Below are 10,517 nucleotides of genomic sequence, written 5' to 3' on the forward strand. Positions count from 1 at the left end.
TGTTGATAGTCTTATTGAGGGTCCCTTGTACTTGATGATTTGCTTCTCTCTTACGACTTTAAAGATTTCCTCTTTGTCTTTCCCAAGTTTAATTATATTGTGTTGGTGTGGGTGTCTTTGGATTCATCTTGCTTGGACTTCATTGATCTTCTTGAATGTCTATATTTGTGTCTTTCATCAGGTTTAGGAAGTTCTCAGCCATTATTTCTTCAAATATTCTCTCTGCCCTTTTCTCCTATTGTGGGACTCCCACAATATGTATGTTGGACTCCTTGATGATGTCCTACAGGCCCATTAGGCTCTGCTAATTTTCTTTTCCAATCTTTTTTTCTTTCTGTTCCTGAGATTTTATCATTTCCACTGTCCTAGCTTCAAGGTCAGGAATGCTTTCTTGTGCTTGTTCAGATCTGTCATTGAATCTTTGTAGTGAATTTTCCATTTCATAGGTTTTTTTTTAAGATTTTATTTTTAAGTGATCTCTACACCGAACATGAGGCTTGAACTCGCCACTCCAAGATCAAGAGTTGAATGCTCCACTGACTGAGGCAGCCAGGTGCCCCGTGAATTTTCCACTTCAGTTATCTTACTTTTCAGTTCCAGAATTTCTTCTTGGTTTCTTTTTAGGGTTACTGTTCTTTTATTCATGTTTCCGTTTTGTTCCTACATCATTTTCTTGTCTTTCTTCACATCTTCTTTTAGTTCTTTGAACAGCTTACAGACTGTTGTTTTAAAGTCTTTGTCTAGTAGGTCTACCATCAGGTCTTTTTCAGGGACAGTTTCTGTTTTGTTTTTTCCTTTCAAATGGGCCATACTTTCCTGCGGCTGCTGCTGCTTCTTCTCCTTCTTTTTCTTCTTCTTCTTTTGAGATTTTATTTATTTACTTGATGGAAGACACAGCCAGAGAGGGAACACAAGCAGGGGGAGTGGGAGAGGGAAAAGCAAGTTTCCCTCTGAGCAGGGAGCCCAATGTGGGGCTCAATCCCAGGACGCTGGGATCATGACCTGAGCCTAAGGCAGATGCTTAATGACTGAGTCACCGTGCCTTATGATTTTTGTTATTGTTAAAAACTGGACATTTGAATCTAATAATGTGGTAATGCTGGTAATCAAATTCTCCCTCTTTCCTGGTGTTTGGTGTTTTTTGTTATTATTTTTTAATTGCAGGCTGGCTCTGTGCTGGAGGTAAACCTGAGGTGTAAACTTAACATCTTCTCAGGTGTTTTCCAAGGCTTTCCTTGGGCATGCATGACTCATTTCTAATTTTTCCCATATGTGCAAGTATTTTTGAATGTCTTAACCTTTAATGTCTGGCTCCCAAGAGGGGAAAAAAGAGAATAATGAAGGTGGGGGAGGAGAAAGGGACACTGGTCCTTTAGATCCCCAGAAGTCACTTGAGCCTTGGGCGGGGGGCGGGGGGACTTCCAACTATGTAGGGGGGTTGCAGCAGCAATGGCTGCTCCCTTCTGTCTGCACCTCCAGTCAGAAGCCGCAGTTAGTGACCAGAGCTGAGACCACCAGTTTTCAGATGGATTTGGAAAACAGGGTCCTGTTCACCCTCCCTAGCTCTAACCAGCTGTGTGCAAGCTGCTGCAGGAACCAACTATATCAAGCCTCATTTATTAAATCTTTTTCATTTTGTAATACAAGCTCGCTGTGTATTGTGTTTCATATATGCCCAAGTCTATTTTGGTTATCTGTTATTTTGATTCACAGTATGTTATTTCATACCAGTAACTTAATTATAATGACTTCATGGTAAGTCTTGATGACCAACAAAGTCAGTCTTCCTGCATTATTCAAAGCATTCTTGGTTACAGTTGGCCTTTTGCACTTACACATACATTTTGGAATCAGTCTACAAGTTCTTCAGAAAGCCCTGTTGAGATTTTTGTGTGAAATTGCATTTAATATTAACATTTAATATTAGTTTGAGGAGTGTTCCCATCTCTAAAATATCAAGTTTCCTCATCTGTTTCTTGCTCAGAAACTTTTTTACAATATTACACATCTTAAAAAAAAGATTTTACTTACCCATTTGACAGAGAGAGATCACAAGTAGGCAGAGAGGCAGGCAGAGAGAGAGAGGAGGAAGCAGGTTCCCCGCCAAGCAGAGAGCCCAATGTGGGGCTCGATCCCAGGACCCTGAGATCATGACCCAAGCCGAAGGCAGAGGCTTTAACCCACTGAGCCACCCAGGTGCCCCTACACATCTTTTGTTTGATTTGTATCTAGATACCTAAATACTTATAACTATTGTAAAACTAATTTAAAAGTTAGTTTCTAGATATTCATTGTGGGCACATAGACAAATCATTAACTTTTGGGTATTCATCTTATATCCTGCAATCTTACTGAACTGTCTCCTAGCAATGGCTGTGCTTGATCCTCTTTGATTTTCAATGTTGGAGCCTCTGCAGACAACGACTGTTTGGTTTCTTCATTTCCAACACTGTGTGTGTGTGTGTGTGTGTGTGTGTGTGTGTGTGTGTGTGTTGTCTTTGACAGCATTGGTCAAGATGGGGTGGAGGGGAACACTGGAGGGTAACTGTAAAAATATTATTACTCAGCCCTAAATTATACTTGCTGAGTTCTTCTTTGACTCATGAATTATTTTGAAATTTATTTTCAAAAATTATAACTTATAGACATTTTTTGCTTATTTTTGTCACTGATTTCTATTTTTATGATAGTAAATTCAGGAATTGGTCTTGTCTCAAACTTTCAGGTGCTTCAGCTATGGTATGTTTCTTATAAATAAATAAATAAATAAATAAATAAACAAAGGTGCACTTTCCTTACTTCTGCCTTGTCTGTGAGCTTGTCTTCCAATGCTAACTTTACTCCGTGTGCAGGTATGGTGACTGTAGATGCGTGTGCATTCATTTCTGCCACCTACTTTTGTACTTCCTACTTTTTATGTTTTTTTATTTATTTGACTTTAAAAATATCCTTTTTAAAAAAAATATTTATTCATTTGAGAGTGAACACAAGTGGTGAGGAGGGGCAGAGAGAGGGAGAAGCAGACTCCCCTCCAAGCAGAGAGCCCATCTGGAGGCTCGATCCCAAGATGCTGGGATTATGACCTGAGCTGAAGACAGGCGCTTAACTGACTGAACCACCAGGCGCCCCAAAAAACTCTTATCTTTGGCTGGATGGATGGAGTTTTCATTGGTTCCCTTCCTCCATTTCCACCCCACCTTAAAGGTTTGAGGTTTTGTTCTCTTTCTATACTTAACATTTATTTTGACTTAATCTGAAATTACTACCTCTCCTTTAGTTTTGAATAGTTCTCAAACCTTAAAATGCTTTAATCCAAACACCCCTCCTATCTTTATTCCATTATTGTTCCTTACTTCACTTCCATCTCATTTTTGTAGTCTTCAGATCACTTCCTAGTGCTATTGTTTTGTCTTGTTTTGGGGGTGGGGGGGCAGAAGGAGAAGGAGAGAATCTTAAGCAGGCTCCTCGCTCGGCACAGAGCCCGACATAGGGCTCAACCTCATGACCCCGAGACCATGACCTGAGCCGAAATCAAGAGTCCAATGCCCAAGCAACTGAGCCACTGCAGGCCCCTGTATGCTACAGTTTTTAAATAGTGCTGGTTTAGATTTGCCACATGGTTGCCAATTACTTTATCCAACACTTTTTCTTAGATTTCTGTCGTCCAAGAGTTTTCTTTCGGAAATAAATCCTGTAGTATTTCTTTCAGTGACAATTGCTATAATGGTATTCTTTTAGTCTCTTAAGAAAACACACACACACACACACACACACACACACACACACACACACACAAAACACTCTTTTCTCCCTCATCGTTGTATTGATATTTAGCTGGAAAGGGAATTCTAGATGGACCTGAATTTTCCCTCTGCAGGAAAATCATTCTGTGCCACAGCCAGTCAGTTGGTGGAGGACCTGAGCTTGAATTCCAGCCCATGTGGCACTAGAGCCTAGTTCTTAGCCAAGTCCTTTGTATCTGAAGTCACCAAATAATATATCATTTGAAAAATAACAAACTATCTGTATCATGATAACACATAGGCATATTTTAAAATAAAATATCTGGGGGCGCCTGGGTGGCTCAGTGGGTTAAGCTGCTGCCTTTGGCTCAGGTCATGATCTCAGGGTCCTGGGATCGAGTGCCGCATCGGGCTCTCTGCTCAGCGGGGACCCTGCTTCTACCTCTCTCTCTCTCTGTCTGCCTCTCTGCCTACTTGTGATCTCTGTCAAATAAATAAATAAAATCTTAAATAAAATAAAATAAAATATCCGATCCAGTCAGCTTTTTTAGGAACTTCCCGTATGCTAAGCGAGGTAGGGGTGCAAAAGGCTATGGCTCTTTGGTGGAGAGAAGTGCAGTCCTGCTGGGGAAGCAGGTTTGCAGCAGCATTTAGTCCGCTGTGTTCTAGCATCCTGGACAGTGTTCTGGGCCTCCCGATACTTGGAAACAGAAAACACATAAGACTCTCTTTCGTTTCCCCGCTGGAAAACATTAATTGTGAGTGAAGTAAAGATGTCAGTACTCACGGTAGAGAAGAGATTGCATAAGCCAAGACTGCCTTCATGTTGTTAAAACAAATGCCTTGTTCCACTTGTAATCATAATGCTACTCCAGTGAAAGAGGTACGCTTCCCTCTCCTTCTGGTCTCCCTGCTTGCACGATCAGCCTCAGTTAAACTGAAGCGACTCCTTAGACAGTCAAGGAGAAAAGAGAGAGAGGAGCCACCACACCACACCCTAGACAGCTCTATCTAGTACCGCTGGGCCGAGATCGAGGTCCCCCGCCCCCGCACCAGCCACTCATCCCGACCCCCAGCTTTGCTGGAGTGAGGATTCACCCCCCAACCATGGACTCGGTAAGAATAGAAGGTTGAATAGGAAGTTAAAAAGGTAGAGAGGGCTGCCTCTCCCTTCCTATTGTCATGAACCCGGTTGACTAACACTGCCGTGTGTCCTTGCTGGCCGATAACTGATGTGGGGCTCGGCTTTTCAAACTACAACTCATCAAACCGGGATACGCCCCTGCTGGATCTGCTCCCTGGTGCCTCTCTCTTATCATCTTCTCTTTTTTCTTTTTTTAATTTTTTAAAGATTTTATTTATTTGACAGAGAGAGATCACAAGTAGGCAGAGAGGCAGGCATAGAGACGGAGAGAGAGAGAGAGAGAAGCAGGCTCCCCGCTGAGCAGAGAGCCCGATGTGGGGCTCGATCCCAGGACCCTGAGATCATGACCTGAGCCGAAGGCAGCAGCTTAACCCACTGAGCCACCCAGGCGCCCCTCATCTTCTCTTTAAAGAAGTTCCTTTCTTCCTAGGAAACAAAAATGTTCTGCCTCCAGAATTACCTTCGAGGGGTTTTGCTTGCTCTGGAAGTTGGCGCTCCCCGCTCAGGCATGCTCGGTGTGGCCTGACGGACACTGCGCACTTACTGGTTGGCCAACACAGCTGCTGAGCATCTGCGGGGTGCTCTGGCGGGAACACTGGAGAAGCTGGGTCTGCAGATCAGCACAGACAGGATGAAACGCACCTCGGGTCAACGTTGCTTTCCCCTCCCTAGCAGCTTTCCGACACTGTTCAGTGGTGACTTCGTGGAATTCTGAGCTCCTGTCCTTCCGTCCAGCCAGCTGCTTTCTGCAGAATGTGTCCTGCTTCTTTATCGCTCCATCTTTCTCTCCCAGCTGCTTAGCCAGGTGCTTTGCCTTGGCTCATGCCTCTTCCCTTGATACCCTCTCTCTCGAGGAGTAGCTCTGGTTACCTCTGGTTAACTCCTCCCTCCTTTAGTCGTTCTGAATTTCAGAGTCTTTCTTGGCTTGCTCCAATGAGACCCTCAGCTACTTTGGTCTTCACTTCACCAGAAACTGAGGCACCAGGAGGACCAGAATACTGCAGAGACTTTGAACCAAATGGGGAGCATCATGTAATCAATCACATTTTCCAAAAACTGGATGCCTTCACCATGGTGATGTTCTCATTCTCCTTGGCCTCAAAGGTGACCCAGTGCATGCCGTGGTCCCACCCATGGCTCCTGCTTCTGCCCTCGTGGAGACCTGGCTTGCACCTATGAGCACTTCAGGCCCCATGGAGCCACCCGGAGTCTTCCCTTGCACAGTGGGAGCAAGGCCATGACTCCCCATGAACCATCAGTGCCCCTGTATACTGATTGCCATACGCGGACTGGGTGGGGAACACCCAGAAGGCAAGCTAGAGATAAGGGTGTGCACATATCTTCCTGGTTTATTTTGAAAGTGAGGGATTCTACAGACTGGAGAGGCAGCGGGAAAGGAGGAGAGCCAATACAAGTGTCATTCTCATGTTGATCACTGTGTCTCTGTATTACTCAGTTCTCCAGAGAAGTAAGCAGAGGAGATTGATTTTAAGTAATTGGCTCATGATTATGGAAGCGAGGAAGTCCAAAATCTGCAGTGTGGGCTGGCAGACTCAAGACTTGAGAGCGAAGTCCAAAGGCAGTTTGCTGGAGAATTCCTTCTTGCTCCAAGAGGTCATCTTTGCTCTATTTGGACCTTCAACTAATTGGGTGAGGCCCACCCATGTTATGGATGGGATTCTTCTTTACTTAAAGTTCACTGTTTTAACGTTAATCTCATCCAAAACACCCTCTACATTGACATGTAAAACTAACCATCACAGGTTTGGCCCCCTGGTACCTCCCAGCAGCATGTAGAGTGGACTTCAGACGGTACAAGTCTGGACAGAGAGCGAGCACTTGTGTCCTGGCACTCCATGTCCCGTGGCCAAGACTTGTCCTATGGGTTGTGAACTCTCGTTTCCTGATTATGGATGCATGAATGCTGGCTAGGTTCTCAGACTAGAGACTTCTAGACTTCTAGCATTTACCTTTTCATCACCCCCCCCACCCGGGGAATCGTCACTGTCTTCTCTGTGTCTTAAGGCCCCTTCTCTGTCCATTGCTGTCACTGTGCCCTGCAGGCCTTATGACCACACTGTCCTGCGATCCCTGTTGAACTCCCCGACTGCCACAAAGCCTCTGTGGTCAAGGACCTGCTCTGTTGTTCCCGTTTCCTTGGTTCCTTTGTTCTTATTAATTGCTTTAATAAGTGTGGCTGGAGCAGATGGAACAGGTTTTTTTCTTTTTGACTCTACCAGTGTTTTATCACCACTGGGGTCATTCTCGCCCTGCATTTAATACTCCGTGGTTGGGCCCTGGCCCAGCCTCTTCACCCCTGTGGCCGCATTTTCTCACACATGACATGAGAGAAATGTTATTACTCAAAGGCTTGTCGCTGGGTGGAATAAAGCGGTAGGTGCAAAAGCCCTCGTTACCTATAAAGCAAAGCAGAGGTTCAGGCTGTGACCATGACCATGGCCGAGGGTGCCTGCTGGCCCCCAGGATCCGCTCTCTGCATCCTCTGCAGGAATCAATGTGCCATGGAGCTCGGTGGGAAATGACACTTCCCATCTCCTTTGTTGCTGGGACGGCCTGGTGGCCACGTGCTGGGACATGTGCAGACACTGTGGTACAACTTCTAGGTTAATCCCGACATGGAAGGTGAGCTCTGGTCCCAGAATGGGGCTCCTCGCCCTTCTTGCAAGCTGCAGCGGGAGTGTGCTCACCACCGCCGTTTTACCTTGGGAGGAAGACCGCGCACTCGGGGTCCGCATGGCAGTGAGCCGGAAAGGGACCAGGTCACCATCCTGGCCCTTGGGGCTGTTCGGTGACCAGGAAAGAAGTAAGCCACCGTAGCTGAGTCTCTCTGTTTCAGCAGCTAGGACTTCGTGCTGTTATTTTAAGTGCAGTGTCGGCAGGAGCCTCAGCTACCCAACGCCTCCGCTACCGCTGACGCTAAACTCACGTTGGAGAAGAATCCCGTGGCCTTCTTTCTTAATGAGGACATTAAGTTGGAGGGGCAGGAGAAATCGAGGGCTCTATTATACCAGGCGGGTGAACTGGCCTTGCTTTTCCCGCATTCACGTGGAATAATTCCAGACAGAAGCACTGATTTCATATCAAACCGTGTGCTTCGTGAAGCCTTGGGCAGAGGAGGTGGGAGTGATTAAGGAAATCTTTGCCCCCTTGTCGAGGCCTCAGCCGGGTCTTCCTGCGACACAGCGTTCATTAACCAGAGCTGGCCTGTAAGTTGGGGCCGAAGAATTTTTCCCTGGAGGAAAAGTCCCGGTGCTCTTAGTCTGACCGAGCTAAGCTCAATTCCAGGGTCATTATTACCCAGCAGTGAAGTTACTTGATCTTCCCGAGTCCCTGATTATGATGACGATGATGATTAATTTCCATCTGTTAAATGAGGACGCTGCTGCCAGGTCGCCTGTCCCTGAGACTGAAGGGTCTAGCCTGTGTCTAGGCATTTTGCACACTTCATAGATGCTAATTTCCGTCTTCCGTCTTCCTTGCTCAGAGGAAAATTGGGGGAAGCCTTTATTGAAAAAATTTTCTCGAATTACCTTAGAATCCCACCTTCTCGGGAAGTACTTGAGGCTCCCGTCCAAATGGAGGTAATTTCCAAAAAGGTTACAAAATGCTTTTGCAGGCCTTTCAGGGCACGTTATTTCTGATTCTGAGGTTTGCGTGTGTCGGGGGGGTAGGGGAAATTTAATTCATTATGAAAGAGAAGGGGCTAAAAGGTGCACTGTCTGGGAGACCCAGGCCCCGGAAGGGAGATCTGGGCCTCTGAGGCAGCTTCCAGAGTCAGATGTCTCTCCCATAGTGTCCCTCCCACCACAGCCCCATCGTCCCCTGCACACCCAGCTCCCATCTAACAGTAACGGAGACCACAGCCCCTTCCTCTCTGCTTTGCCCAGGGCAGGGGCATTGGAGGCCTGCAGCAGCCAGGCTCTGAGAACCACCCGTTGTGCGCGGGGACCGCCTTCCCTCATTCAGCATCTAGCCAGTGGCCCAAGACTGACTGGTGGTGTCCTCTAGTCCTGGCCGACCACCCACCCTTCTACAAGCCTCTTACAAACATTGTTTGAACCCAGGGAACTCATTCCTTCAAACCTGGCCGGGCGCCCGGCACCTGATGTTCAGTCAGCGTTGGACGTACTTGAACGCAGTCTCATGACCTGGGTCAACTCATTTCATGTCCCCAGACTTCCTTCCATTGCCTCCTCTGCCACAGGAGGGACTTCGAACGAGGCACTCGTTCCAAGGTGCCTTTCAGTCTAAAGTTCTCATACTCAAAGTGTGATATCACTTTCTGGTAGCTTCTACTCTCCCCCTACTCATCTCCCCCATCCCAGCCCAAAGACAGTTATCAGCATGGCCTAGGGTTTGGGGATATAGATCTAGTCTTACCAGAAACTGAGATTACTCCCATTTCTTTCCTTTCTTTTATATCCAAGACAATGACCGTGATTCTTAACATTTGACCCCTCATTGATGTGCTGGAGATCTCCAGGACTACTCTCAGGTTCAAAATTTGCTCAAAGGAGTCACAGAACTCAGAAAAGTGCCTGTGCTCATAGTCACAGTTGTTACCAGGAAAGGATATAGATTAAAATTGGCAAAGATGGGGCACCTGGGTGGCTCAGTTGGTTCGGAGGCCAACTCTTGATTTGGGCTCAGGTCATGACTTCGGGGTCCCGGTGGAGTCCTGTGGACAGGGCCTCCTTCCCCCAGCAAGGACAGTGGAGGGAAGCGGGTGGATTCAGCAGACATTTAATCTGATTTGAGCAGGTAGAATTGGTAAAATGTGAGGGTTGCCAGACAGGAAAGTCAAGAATGACCCCCAGTTTTCTGCTTTTGCTAAAGGCTACATCGGAGGAGGCCTGGGTCTGGGGAGGGAGTGGAGGCAGGGAGTCGCGTTTTGAACATACTGGTGTGCGGTATCTCTGACAGACCCACGAGGGTCTGCGGTTCAAAGAGGAGGTTGGAGCTGGGAGTCTAGGTGTCCGAGGAGTAACCGAAGCCCTGGAGGGTTGAGTTGCCTCGGGTTGGGATTTGGGGTCAGAAGGCACGTTCCTGAGGAGCTCCGGTGGAGCTAAGAATCCATGGTGAGCCAGCTAGGGAGACTGAGGGCCGCCAGCCTGGGATGCAGGCAGAAAGCTAGAAGGTGTCCAGTGTTCCAACAAAGGGTGTGGTTGGGGGTCTTGAGTGTGCAGAAGGATTACCTTAGACGACAATTATACATCGGTTGGATCTAGCAAAATAATGGGCCCTGGGTGACGCTAAAAAAAAAAAGAAAAAAAAAAGAAAAGAAAACCATTTTGGAAAAGGGAGGTTTGACTGTAGCACTTTGCAGTGCATTGAGAAATGAGCAGCAGAGAAGCTGCGGAAAGCGAGAGCTAGCGGAAACGACTTCACAGAGGTTGGGCCGAGAACAGATGTGTAGAGATTGGGAAATTGCTGCAGGGCAGCACGTGCAGGAGTGGAGGGCTTTTTGTTGTTGTTTTTGTTCTTCAAAGTGGAGGAGCGCTGAGTGTTAACAGAGAAGGTCTAAGGGGAGGCTGAGGATGAAGAAGGGAGCGGCGAGTGGAATGCAGCCCTTGAGAAGATGGGGGCCGGACCCCAGTGCACGAGGGGGA

Source organism: Lontra canadensis, unplaced genomic scaffold (genome assembly GCF_010015895.1).
Source record: "Lontra canadensis isolate GAN:19392208 unplaced genomic scaffold, GSC_riverotter_1.0 scaffold84, whole genome shotgun sequence".
In the NCBI taxonomy this organism is placed as follows: domain Eukaryota; kingdom Metazoa; phylum Chordata; class Mammalia; order Carnivora; family Mustelidae; genus Lontra; species Lontra canadensis.